General features: G+C 41.2%; 1 protein-coding gene across 5 annotated transcripts in view; it reads left to right on the top strand.

Moving 5' to 3' along the window:
- The first annotated feature begins 4,618 nt into the window (after positions 1-4,618).
- The window catches only part of LOC128744297 (protein slit), a 378,694-nt gene continuing 369,176 nt past the window's right edge, over positions 4,619-14,136 (top strand). For all 5 annotated transcript variants that reach the window (XM_053841169.1, XM_053841168.1, XM_053841167.1 and 2 more), the window contains exon 1: positions 4,619-5,624. The gene's annotated coding sequence lies outside the window, so the exon portion shown is untranslated. The remainder of the gene's footprint in view (positions 5,625-14,136) is intronic.

Raw genomic sequence — 14,136 nt, 5'->3', positions numbered from 1 at the left:
TCGTCAATTCCTTGAGCGTCTCAACACACCAAGTCGGCTTTAACTTGGTCGAGCATTCTAACACGGTGCGCCCCTCTATTCCTGGTTCTTGAAGAGAACGGATTTCACTGCACAATCATCAGGCATCCTTGCGACGTGCCCTGCCCATCGTAGTCCCCCAAATTTCGTCAGGTGTATGATAGAAATCTCTCCAAGTAGTGCCTGCAACTGGTGGTTCATACGCTTACGCCACACACACAGTTTTCGTTCAAGCTTTCAAGCGTATGCTCCTTGATCGGAACGTCTTGCGGAGGGAAAAGTATGCTAGATTTTCAGTTTAAATGCGTCGCTGTATCTCCTTACTCGTATTATTGTAGGCGGTAACCAAGGATTCCAAATATACGAACTCATCAACCACTTCCAGTTTATTTCCATCAATATTTAATCATTGTCCGTGGGAGGCGAACGTTGCTTTCTCTAGAGCCTCTTCCTACCATACCATAATTGGTTCACGACGCATTGATTTGCAACCCAATCCTCCTAGCCTCCGTTTTTAGTCTGGCGTAGGTTGCCTCCGCCATTCCAAGGTTTCTAGTAGTGATATCGAGGTAGTCTGCGAGGGCTAGGAGTTGGCTACTTTTGCTGAAAATCGTAACCCTCGTTTCAATACCTACCTACGTTTGTAGGATCAATAGTGATGTTGAATAACATACAGGACAGTCTATACCCTTGCCGTAACCCTCTGTGCGATACGAAGGGACTCAAGAATGCCCTCAAAACACGCACGCAGCTTATAACTTGCTCCAGGCTAACTTTCATAAGCCGTGTCAGTTTATAACTTGCTCCAGGCTAACTTTCATAAGCCGTGTCAGTTTGACCGGAAAACCGTTCCTGTGCATTAACTGTCATAGCTGTGAAAAACCAGCCATCGATGAGAAAATAGTATATCTAGGTCAATGTTTGTTCAAAGGTGATCTTCATGTGATCTCCAGATGGTTTTGTGAATGTCTTTGTGGGGAAAAATGCTTCTGATCACTAGGGCTCTCTCGAGCCTGTAGCCGTAGCCGTAGAGTTGATGCATCGCTGGCCATTATCGGCCGATCACCGGTCTATGCATTGTTTCCCTACCAATCTGGGTGTTCATAACACCGATGACGATCTTGATGTCCCGTGGCGAGCTGCTGTCGTACGCTTCCTGCTCGTCGTCGGCTCTACATTCGTGTGGACCAGTGCACGTTTGTGATGGTGTAGTTGAAGAAACGGCCTTTTATCCTCAGTATACACGTCGTTAATCGCTTTCCAGTCCATACACATCGTTGATCGCTTTCCAGTCCATAACGGGATCCTGCATTCAGGCCGTCACTACATAACCCGTTCTCAGTTCGTTGGTCGCTCCACCGCTCTGGTAAAATTAGGCCAAGCCCTCACGCATCCTCAACACCTCCTCGCCTTTGCAACAGATGGCACCATACAGTGCCACGATGGAGAACTTTCGGCGTTCTAACTGATCTAGCAGCACTCTTCCGCCAGCCACGAAATTCTGCGATTTGCAGTTCCAGGTACCAAGCATCCATTCCATGTCCTATTATTTCGTCGCCGTTGTCCATGCCGAATGTTCCAGGTCAAATTTTCTTGATTTTTCGTAGTAATGTGGGTTTAGGTAGCTTACCTTACAAAGGCCCATTTTGTGTAAAGACTACCATATTGAGCGTAGTGGCAACACATTTCTTAATTCGGCCGCCCACTCTGGATCAGACACTGTCTTGAGCCGCTTCTAACCTGTAGTACAACCGTGTAGTAACTTATCAAAAGGGTAGAGACTAGTATATGATGGTAGACTGTCGGGTTTCTCCACCCAAGTAACAATTTGGGTTTAGTTACACTCTTATGATGGCATTTAAAACCAAAATTGGTCATGAAAACCGCCATAAGAGTACAATAAAACCCACATTGCTGCTTAGGCATGGCAGTAAACGACATATCCTATGGTGTGTCCAAAATGTTTTTGTACGCGTTTAATGCGTTTTACCCAGTTGTCGGAATGCTGGTTCCACATAACGCAGGTTGTCTGTACAATTGAACGCACCAACGAGTAATAGAAAATACGTAAATGTATAGAGAATACATTTTATGAACTTAATGCTACTTTATATATATTAGTAACAAATATAATTTTTGCTTTTGCCATTTATGCAAGTAAAATTCTATGAAGAAATGTAGCATTTCCTGGCCATTTTTGTAGAGTTTTGTCAAGAGTCGGTCCTTTTCGGCAGTTCTATTCTTCAGCTGACCAATTTCTCGACGGATCTCTTTGAGATCGGAAGTCGAAACGCCTATAGGTTCGTTGACTTTTGCTCCATTTCCTTTTGCTATATCGCTATTGAGATCCCTATCAAAGAACTGCCTCTACTCACCAACCACCTCGCGCTCGTTTGTGCCAGGTTTCCCTGCTCGTTCCTACACATGTCAGGCCTCGGTGTGTATCCTTTACGAGATCGGTTTACCTTTTCATAGAACTTGCGCATCTCTCTAGCCTGAAATAGTGGTGCTAGCTCTCCTTCTGGCGTTTAGCGGCCTCACTGATGGCCGAACGTATCCTGCTCCATTTATTTTCGAGGGTCGAAGCACCTGGCCACAGAGGAAGGCGCATAGTACGCGTGTAGTTCTCAGCACCTTGCGGATTGTCTAATTACCGTCGATAATTTTGAGCGCACGTGAACTGCTACTAGGTAATGATCTGAGTCGATATCCGTACCCCGTAGGGAGCGTACGTTGGTGATGTTTGAGAAAACCCGGTTTTCGATGAGAATATGGTCGATTAGGTTCAATGTTAATTGGTCAGGTGATCTCCTGGTGGTTTTGTAGATCTATGCGGGGAAAGAATGTGTTTCTGATCCCCAGGCCTCGAGAAGCTGCAAAGTTCGCTTATATATTGCTTCCCTGTTGATCTGAGCGTTCATGTCCCCAATGACGATGATATCCCGTGGCGAGCAGCTATCGTATGTTGTCTCCAGCTGGACATGGAACGCTTTTTTCTCGTCGTCGTGTCTACCTTGGCCAGTGCACGTTTATGATGGTGTAATTGGAGAAACGGCCTATTATACTCAACACACACACATCCTTTCGCGATCCTGCATTCTGCCCATCCCTACGAAGCCCGTTCCCAGGTCGTTGGTTGCTCCACCGTTCTGGCAAAATTGGACCTTCCCACCTTTGCGACAGATCTCCTGTAGTGCCGCAATGCCGAACTTTTGCGGTTCTAACTGAACCAGTAACATCCTGTCGCCATCCACAAAATTTAGTGATTTACAGTTCCAGGTAGGTAGCATCCATTCCAAATTCTTCTTTCATCGCCTTTGTCCATGCTAATTGTTCCGAGTCGAATTCTCTTGATTTTTCGTAATACAGTTGGATTTCGAATTTGGCATGTTTCGATTTTGGCATGGTTCGATTTTGGCATGCCTCGGATTTGGCAACAAAAGTATCCGTTTTTGGCAACACAAGATATTTCTCTTCTAAAAATATGCTTAAATATCAATCAGTTTCCGCATACATGCTTTAAATGATGAAAAAATGATGCCCTGAGTATGTTCATGAAAAAAAGTTATGTCATTTCGAACAATAATATTTTTATTGCCGTAGGACTACGTCTTACCACAGGGTGTCAATAACTTATTTACACCGGACGGATAGCTCTTGTTGGACTTTTTAAACATAAAATGGTTGTATCGTTGATTAATGATATTTAGTCAACTTCTAAAGCATTTGCATTAAATTTTTTCATATCGAAAAAGGGTCTCGATTTTAGCATGGTTTCGATTTTGGCAACATAGGCGACACGCATTTGTTGCCAAATTCGATATCCTACTGTATTTTAGATATAAAATGCTTGCCTTACTAGGGCCAGGGATTAGGGACTTAAATTTTCTTTCCGATGTCGAACACTAGATTTAATACTTCCAGCTTGGAATAAGTGATAAAATGGCTGCTGGCCATTCTGCTGATTATTGATATTTGTGAATCTCGCCTAATTCATTATTATTATCCGTTAGATAATATGGTTATCACTCGAATAAAGTTGATTTACCGTTGACCATGTTACACATAATTCAATTTTGATTACTTGATTTTGATTACCGATTATTTCTTCGCTACCCTAGTCGGCATCTTAGCGGATACTCATCAGTCGGAATGAATGTTGTTTATGTTCATTCCTAATTCTTCATGTCTGCTGCAGCACGCCGTGCACCGGCACGCTTCCACATAAATATAAAAACTCTCAACTGTGTTCGTAAAGGCGTCGTTCAGGCACCCAACACCACCCTCGATATGCTTCATAACAACATGTTCCACTTTCCGGCCGTTTCCAATCATAAAAGCTGCTTGTATGTGTTCTACGCAAGCCGCCATAACAAAACTCCACCGTGTTTTTATCAATTATGTTTTGCTCAGCTTTTCTCCTGTCGTGTTGACCGACCTGCCGCTGTTCGGGATGCGGTTGTTCGTTTCGGTTGTTCGGCTAGTCAGTCGCTGCTCGCTAGCTACAGTCGGGTCAGTTCCGAACGAGCGAGGATCTACACTTTCACTCGGCCTGTTCAGTTGAGTTCTGTCTTTCGCGTCGGGTGGATGTTAGTCGTTTTATGGTCGCACTCTAGTTCAGGTTCATCTTTCTATGATTTCCTGTTGTAAGGGGAGTGAGAAAATCACTATCCTGATGGATATCGTTGTGCGTTGACGTCGTGCATTCCAACATTGTTGGGTGGATGTTTAAGTTTGTGCGGGGTTAGTGTCTATCTAATCCTTACAGTGGCAGCGAAGTGTTTTTGGAAGGAATAAACGTAATTTGTGAATTGTTTTGAGAGAAGGCATACCTTCCAGATTGTGTCGATATGATTGTTTAGTTGAATTAAGATTGAATACAAGTGGAAACGGAAGGAATAGATTTTTGGCGCGTTTGCGCGCAATCCTCCACCATTCCGCCATTGGACGTACGGCGAATGCCTGGTCGATGATCGATATCAGCGCCCACCGCCGGAAGGAGAGCGACGAAAAGTTGAATGAAAAGCGTGTCATGTACACAAAGCAGTACTTGCAGGGTTAAGAAGAACGGATGCATTGCCCTTTCATCGGCACTACGGATCAAGAAGCAACTGAAGAAACGCAATATACCGGTTCAAGCAGAAATCCTTTTTAGTAAGTGCGGTGGTATGAAATTGTGCTGAAAAGAGAAGTGCTTACTGTAGCCGTGGAAGAGTTGAATGAAAAATAAGCCCACGGAGAAATGTGCACACATGTGTATAGTGTACCATAACAGAAAAGAAAGTACTGTATAAAATATTAACGAAGCTGGAGAATACGTAGAGAAAGAGAGTAAGTGCAAGTAGGAAAATTAAAGCCCTTCTGGAGTTTGTTGTTTATTTGAAGGTAAAAGGAGACGGTTGTCGATACGGTACATTAGGCGTAGCATTTACCCATACTTCGTCAACCCTTGACAGTTGTAAAAGGAGCACCGTCGTATGCTGAAGGGATTCGTATTATAAAAAAACGCGTTCATTCTTACACGATAATGTGAATGTCTGCCATAAATAAGCTATTGACACTGGTGTTTCCAACTGGAATGAACGTGGATTAACTTCTTTAGAAAGGTAAGTTTCAACGGTGTAGAGTTTCTGTACCTTGTAAGTTAGTAGCTTGTTTCGGAACGGTCTTGAGCATTTAAAAAGTTTTATTTTGTATTCAATATTGTTGTTTCGGATAAAAAATTCAAAGTGTACATCCACATGCGCTGATACTGCAGGACTGCAAATCTTTATTTACTAAGCTTACTAGTTAAGTTTACTTTTGAACAACCACAATAGATCAAAATAATGGTCGCGGTGGCAAGCTCCCATCACGGAGAAAGAAGCTTACTATACTGAGAAAACTTTTCGTATAGTTTCTATATGTCCCACACATAAATTTTTGCAATGCGCCCAGTAAATAAATTTTATGTGCCAAACAGTTATTATTTATGTGTTTTTAACAGTTATCATTAAAATTTGCACATACTATTCATATGCGTATAATTTTTATGTGCACTTCTGGGCGGATTGTGTTTATATGTGTCATATGATAATCATATGGATTTTGATATCGAAATTTACCATTAGTTATGTGCAGATTATTCTGAGTGTAGAACTATACTCAATGCTAATCGATGCAGCTTTTCTTTCAATATGTGTTGTCGACCAGGAGTTAAATCACCCGGTTGCAATCACACACCTTTTAGTGATCAGCGGTGATTTGCAAGTTTTCGCGTAAGATTTAACGCTTTATAAAATCAAGATTTCATAACTGCTGGGCAGGGCCTTAAATTATCACCGAATTTCAATCAAAAAACTACAAGGTCCTACTACGTAGGACTATGTCAGATCATTAGATCAAAGACTAATGTAAACTGCATTTCTGGCATATTTATGTTAATAAGAATCTGTGTGTGCCATTGCTTAAGTGAATGTTTAAAAGAGAAGAGCGAAATATTCACATTCAAATCTTCATTGAATGCAATGGTGGCTTTGAAAATACGTGGACGGGGATTCATAAGTACAACGCCTGTAACCATTGAGATATAGAGATTTCTTTTAAAAATCACTTGTGTGCATCATAAAGGTTGAAATAGTAATGAATGACCATCCCACAGATTATTGTATTAAATTTGATTATGCGTAGTTTGACATGTTCCAATAATCCTACTTTAACTCGCATGTGACCTTTAAATTGGATACAAAAAACATTAAATGATCGAATGTCCTTCTCTTTTGACATGAATTCACTGTCTCTTGCTCCGAGAAGGTTTTACTAGTTCACTTTCACAGTTTACCGCTTGTTACATAGCAAAAAAATATGACACACGCAAAAATTTCTGTTTTATTTGTATGAGAGTCCTTATCCTCCAATACAGGGGTAAGGGGTCTCAAACCAGCATAAAATAAATTCATGCCTCCAAAAACTCCCACATGCCAAATTTGGTTCCATTTGCTTGATTAGTTCTAGAGTTATGAGGAAATTTGTATTTAATTTGCATGGAAGCCCTACCTCCTAAAGAGAGGATGGGTCTCAATTCACCGTAGAAAAAATTGTTGCCTTGTGAAACTCCCAAATGTCAATTTTGGTTCTATTTGCTTGATTAGTTATAGGGTTATGAGGAATTCTGTATTTCATTTGTATGGGAGTCCCCCTCTTAGAAAGCGAAAGGGTCTCAGTACACCAGCAAATTTGTGTTTCATTTGTATAGGAGCCCCCCCTCTTACGCCCTCCATAAAATTGTTCTCCTACCCCTTCCACAAAATTGGTGGTCATTTTATCTATCCAACGACATATAAGTTGTTGTTCAGTTTGGTTCGGTAGTTTAGCAGTTATTATCATTTGAAATCTTTCATTCAAACGTTACACTTCTATTTTCGTTTTCACAAAGTGCTACCCAGTCCCAGTATAGTAAACAGAGACGTGTTCCTGCGTCAAAAAAGCAAATGTTTCTCAACGTACGTTGTCTACAGCGTTCATCAGCATTCATCAGAGTAAACAATTTTAATACCTTGTGAAAATTAAAGCAGAGAAAGCGATATTCAAATGTCAAAAATTGATAATCGTCGTGGTAAAAAAAATGTCATCAACCCGAAGACACAATACAGTTGGATTTCGAATTTGGCATGGTTCGATTTTGGCATGGTTCGTTTTTGGCATGCCTCGATTTTGGCAACAAAAGTATCCGTTTTTGGCAACACAAGATATTTCTCTTCCAAAAATATGCTTAAATATCAATCAGTTTCCGCATACATGCTTTAAATGCCGAAAAAATGATGCCCTGAGTGTGTTCATGAAAAAAAGTTATGTGGTTTCTAACAATAATATTTTTATTGTCGTAGGACTACGTCTTACCGCAGGGTGTCAATAACTTATTTGCACCGGACGGATAGCTCTTGTCGGACTTTTTAAACATAAAATGGTTGCAATCGGTGATTAATGATATTTAGTCAACTTTTAAAGCATTTACATTAAATTTTTTCATATCGAAAAAGGGTCTCGATTTTGGCACGGTTTCGATTTTGGCAACATAGGCGACACGCATTTGTTGCCAAAATCGAAATCCAACTGTACTGTATTTTCTAAAAACTTTTTTTTACCTATTGATTTTCACTGCTCAATCGTGGATAACAAACATAAATTAATACAAACAAAACCAAAGAATTTATGTGCAAAAAGTTTGTGACACCCAAAATATTCAAAATTTGGAAATTTTCAAAAAAAATTAAGAGCAAATATTCTTATGATAAAACAAAGTGGCGTAAATGTATGGTCGGGGCTGGTACCGAATGGCCGAAATACAAATGGCCAAATAATAAATAACCGAAATCCAAAAGGCTGAATTTCAACAACTGTCACAGAAGGCCGAAATTATATTTAGCCGAATCACAAGGTCGAACCCTCTTTTTGCCCGAATCACAAAACGTCGAACCTCTAACCCCCTGGAAAGTCTGAACATGAAAATACGAATTTTCTCGAAATGCTCAGAATAGTTATTTAATTCAATAAAAAAACGTGAATTAGAAAGCAGTTCGAAAGAACTTTAATCGAACAAAAACCAAATAAGCAACACAACGATTTACTACAAAGCGAAAAAACATGCTTCTTTTGTTTAGCTCTAAATAAAGGCTTAAGTGCTTAAACAAAATTTCTCGTTCATTTTATGAGCATTTACACATTTTGAATAGATTTTTAAATTTATTTCTCTCCGCGAAACATTCCCCTGAAGAACCTTTATAAGGTGCGAGACTTATTTGTCAGTGTCAGTAGCAAATGTTTTCTAGATGGTTCAGGGCGAGACAGCCGCAGGCCGCGAGTTTTCGCCGGTGACCTGCCGTCGGAAGCGCTTTCTAACCATTTCTAATTAGGTGCATGCAATTTTCTATGTTTACTGACTAGTAGGGATTATTCCTTTCTTGAGTCTGAATGAGAATGCCGTGAATATTTTCGGCAGAAGATGGCTTTGGCCATTCGTGTTTCGGCCATTTGTAATTCGGCCATTTGTGATTCGGCCATTAGATCTATATGCCATTTGTTTTTCGGCCCTTCCTGATTCAGCCAATTATATTTCGATCATTCGAATGGTAATCCGAATGGCCGTGATCACTCGAGAACAAATCACCCGATTCGGTACAAACATAGAAATAAGGCCTTAAGTTAGAGAACAATCTTTGCAACTAAATGTTGGAGAAATAAATAAATAAAGTACCTTTTCTTTGCCTCCCGGTTGGTCTCGAGGTATGATGCCGGCCTAATAAGCCTGTTGTCGTATGTTCGAATCTCGGGTTGGAGAGGCTGTTAGAGTCAATAGGATCGTAGCAACTGGTCCTGCAATTGTCCTGTACTCTAACAGCTGGCTGCGAAGTCTGTCGTATAAAAACAGAAGGTCAAGGTTCGATAACGGAATGTAGCACCTAGGCTTTGCTTTGCTTTGCTTTACCTTTTCTTTGTGGTCGTCTTTCACGGAGAGATGGAGAGAATTATAAAAATTTTACGGAGTGAGGTATGGATATTTGCTGTGTACATCTACAGCTTACGCTTTACTATCGCTCAATGCGGGGACAATTTGATAGATTCAGATCTTTTGGGATGAAATGGACACTATTGTCGTTGCACCACGGTAGGTCGTCTTTGTTGTAATGGCAGCTGACTAGATCTGGGTAAAATCTATTTGTTTTTTTTTAATCATGGTCTTATCAGTTATCCGTCACAAAAACGCTAGTCTTTTTTCTACAGGAACAGAACCCATGCCAGATCGTGAATTTTCTCATTCACTTATCCGTAAAAACAAACTTGAATCTGTTACAAACCTGGCGGTGAGCAAGAGTCTTGTGGATTCTCCGTCGCGTTTCTTTAGGACTTGGTCATATAGCTTACGATTCCGGGTTTGGCCATTGTTTGTTTTTTTTTTAAGTTTGGTTGGGTTGTCTACTTACTCGTAGCCTCCCTGGAGATGGACTCGTCGCACAGCGCAGTTGTAAGCATTCAGTTTATTCACCAAATCATAAAGTGAGATGTTGGGAACAGTCTTGACCATCCAAATGACTTTTAACCGCAGTTGATGATTAAGCGCTGCTCTCCGCTTTGTTTGAACTTTGCGGGCAGTCATGAGAGTTTCCTTGTATTTTTAATCACACGTGCCACAGCAGTTGTAGGATTATGCAGCTATTTTGTCAACTTCCCAGTTGACGCCGATGGATTTTGGCGCTGACTGTGTAAAGTTATTTTCTTTTTCTCCTCCTGCATGAGGAATATCTTAGTACCACGTTGATCAAAACGTTAAACTGTCAAAAATGCATAACAAACAGTTGACAAACAACAAAACGCCGTCAAAAGTTTGCATATTGGACCACTGCAAGCGCCGCTATCGCCAAAATAAAGATCTTCGTCTTGTAACTTATAGTGTAGGAGAGGTTCGGGTCAGGCTGAATCAAGAACTTCTTTACACTGTGGTCAGCCCTGTGCTACTCGTCTCCAAATCGAGTGACTCGTGTGCCAATTGAGTGTCTCGACGCACGCTTCAATCTGGTCGAGCCATCAGCCACAGTGGGTCCGACTTCCAGTTTGAATGCGTCCTTGAATCTTCTTACTCGTATTGTTGTCGCTTGTAACCAGAGATCCCAGACATATGAACTCATCAAACACCTCAAATTCATCGCCGTCAATAGTCACTGCCCATGGTAGGCGAGTGTGAAAATGTGATCCACAGTAGCACGGACCCCCGTAAAGCGTGTCTGGTTCTGCGCTTCGGAATCTCTTGTGACGATGGATAAACGACGTAACAAGATCGGGTTGATACAGCAACTGAGCCGATCACCCACTCCTCGGAGAGTTTCTCTTCCTCCCAAATCCAATGAAGTGCCACTGGTAGTGGTTACTTACCATTTTCGTAGAGCTCTCTTGGAAGTCACTCCTTCCCGGCGGCTATACTAGTTTTCTGCTGTCCGACTTCCCGTTGAAATTCCAAAGTAGACTTCCATTCAACCGCCTTTTGTGATATCGCCATTGAGATGTTCATCGAACTTCTTCCACATGTCAACCACCTTGTGCTCGTTTGTGCTCAGGTTTCCCTCCGCATTCCTACAAATATCATGCTTCGATGTGTATCATTTACGAAATTGGTTCACTTTCTCATAGAACTGATGCGTATCATTAGCCCGGAATAGTTGTTCTTGTACTTCATGATCTCTGTCCTCCTTCTGGCGCTTTTCCCTCCTTAGAATCGTCGTCAACTGATGTCACGCTCGACGATGCTTGGGAAAATTCTTCCTCGTAGCTATGCTTAGATAGTTTTTTCAAGCTCTTTTTCCCTATCCATCACTTGCTGGCATTCTACGTCAAACCAGTCATAACGGGCACCCGGGATTTCTTTACCTAGTGCGGTTGTAGCCTTATTAACGGCCGAGCATACCCTGTCTCGTCCGTCTTCGAGAGTCGAAGCACCTAGCGCCACATAGAAAGATGGACCCCGGCCAGTAGGTGTGCATAGTTCGCGGCAACTGGCGAGTAAGATAACCAAATGTTTAACCGAACCCGACGACTTTGTATACTGTCAAAAGTTTTGAACGCACATGTACTGCCACATGGTGATGATCGGCGTCGATATCCGCACCCCGCAGAGCGCGTATGTCGGTGAGGTTGTGGCCAGTATTTTTGCGGGGAAAGAAAGTGCTTCTGATCACCTAGTCACGGGAAGTCTCGGGAAAGTTTATGCATCGTGTCGTTGTTCAGGTTATGGAGCCAAAACGAAGAGCCACATTTCTAAACGAATTATGCTTTACATATCAGTTTTGCGTAGTGTCGTGCTTTGGTCGAGAGGTTAGAGCCGCTTCAATTTTTCTCCAATCAAAAATACAGAATTATAGAAAAAGATGAGTACCAACAAGCAAGACTGGAAATCTTTATATTATACGATGTTGAGGAGTTCTTATGTTAGGCAACTTTAATTTGCTTTCAGTAAGACGTTCTCTATGTTTTGATTCACAAATGAATGACTTAAATGATAAGGCAACTTTTAAACGAATATAACCAAAGTTTAGCTTGAAAATCGCTTCTGTAGGATTCTGTCTCAGAAATTTGAATAATCAGAACGAAGACCAGCCTTGAAATATTGAAATGTTGAATTACATCAAATACTGCTTTCGAATTATCAACTTATGGATATTTATGCAAAATTTGTAATAACAAGATTCTTGACTTGATCCTAAAATCACTGATATCGGTAGACCATTTTCACAGAAAGCCTGTTTGGTCATTAAAATGATACATCCGATTAAACAAGTAGTGTTTCAGTAGTGTTGTGCCAGACAAGAAGGACCTTGCAACAAAATTGTTGGCGCACAAATCGATTGTATCAGTTCTTTGGTTCGTAAGGGCGTCGTACTGATATCTTGGCTGAATGGGTTGCACTCTCCGGACCCTTTCCTTACTTCCTTCAGATATGCAGCCAAATGAAAAATTAGCTTCTTTTCATTAATGAACAAAACGAAAAGTGTATTTTAAATGTCAAACAGTGGAATTTCTAGAAAAATTGATTTCTTTGAATCTCACTTTATTGTAGTTAACTTCGATTAACCACATTATGTGGCTCAAATAGCACGTTCCTCACACTCGTCTGGATGATTTGTGCTTTCGATTAAACACTTCACTGCATATTTTGTAGACACCAAAGAAACCAATAAAAATCAGAGACTGCACTATCATCCTAAAACTATGTCTCATTATGATTTCCACACAGTCATTTCGAATCGTTGTTACTGTTTTGTGTTAACGACCGTCAAAACGTGTCCCCATCTTCGCATTATCAAACATGAACGCACATTCTGACGCACACTCACACACATACAAATACAATAACATTCATTCCTGCGGCCAAATTGTGGGGAGGTGAAAAGTTAATAATAAAATAATGCCCTGTGGTTCAGCTCCTCCGACGCTCAAACCTCCCATAAAAACTTCTTCGTGTCGAACGTGATATCGAGTTGCTTTCCACATTCGTTAGTCTAGCCCTTACACACCCCATTATTATCCGTAATTTATATCTATGTTGTTGAAAATCTCACAGGACATTATAAAGGACACCGTCTATGTGAGGATTGAACGGGGTTCGGCAAACAAAGGAAAGCTCCCTGAACTTTTTCTCATTCCCTTGCTGGCACGATTTTGAGCATTGCCGGAGAGAGGGCGGGGAAGTGTTACGTTTCTAAAAAACCTCGCCTCCCTGCGGCGCCTTATTTCGGCATTTCTTGCTTGGCCCCGCATTCCTTCGTGTTCTAGGATGGTATGGCCAAAGAATAGGACGATAAAACCAAATTGAATGAATGGCGCTAGCAAAAATAGCAAAAAAAAAGATTTTAAGGGCTGCCCTAAATGGAAAGGATGTTGCTGATTTTTACAGCATGTCACTCTCCATGACGGCAAGCGACAACACCCGCCGATCCAGTCAGTGCAGTGCTACAGTGGCTTTAGTATCAACTTACGGTTTTGATCCCGCCGGAATGCGGAGACCTTCGACTGGCGACAAAAAGTTTTGCGTTTGGAGAGTAATAAATATTTGTGCTTTTTCGCAATCGCACGACACAGACAGGACACTAGAGTGCACGCTTATTATGGTCGTACTCTTTCGTTCGGACGGGTGTACACACTAACACACACACACACACGTACACTGATGTATTATTCAGATCCAGCGAAGAAGTAACATAAATCATAATTTTCTGACAAGAGAAGATAAATCATAATGAATACTGACATGGGAGCGCATGAAGCGGATATTGATTCATGGCACATTTATACAGTCACCCCCGCACGAGCATTCGCACAACAGCCACAAACATTATCGTAGCCACAACTTGTTGAAATGCTTTGTAATTTAAAATATGAATTGGAAGCGCAACGAGCGTGGAGGAATCTTGAATTTGGATGGTGAAGTCTAAATAATGCTTTTGATATTCGTTGCTCGTTTTTATCAGTTTATTGCTCAGAAGTATTCCGAACATGAAGGGATTTTTACCTTTACTTTTCAAGTGAAAAGAAAGATCAAACAAACGTTGATGTTTTTCGAGCTGTTGGTCTAATCGCTATAAATGTATTCTG

The sequence above is a fragment of the Sabethes cyaneus genome, chromosome 3 (assembly GCF_943734655.1).
Source record: "Sabethes cyaneus chromosome 3, idSabCyanKW18_F2, whole genome shotgun sequence".
Taxonomy (NCBI): domain Eukaryota; kingdom Metazoa; phylum Arthropoda; class Insecta; order Diptera; family Culicidae; genus Sabethes; species Sabethes cyaneus.
Note: the sequence above shows the minus strand (reverse complement) of the source record. Positions and strands in the feature narration are given on the sequence as shown.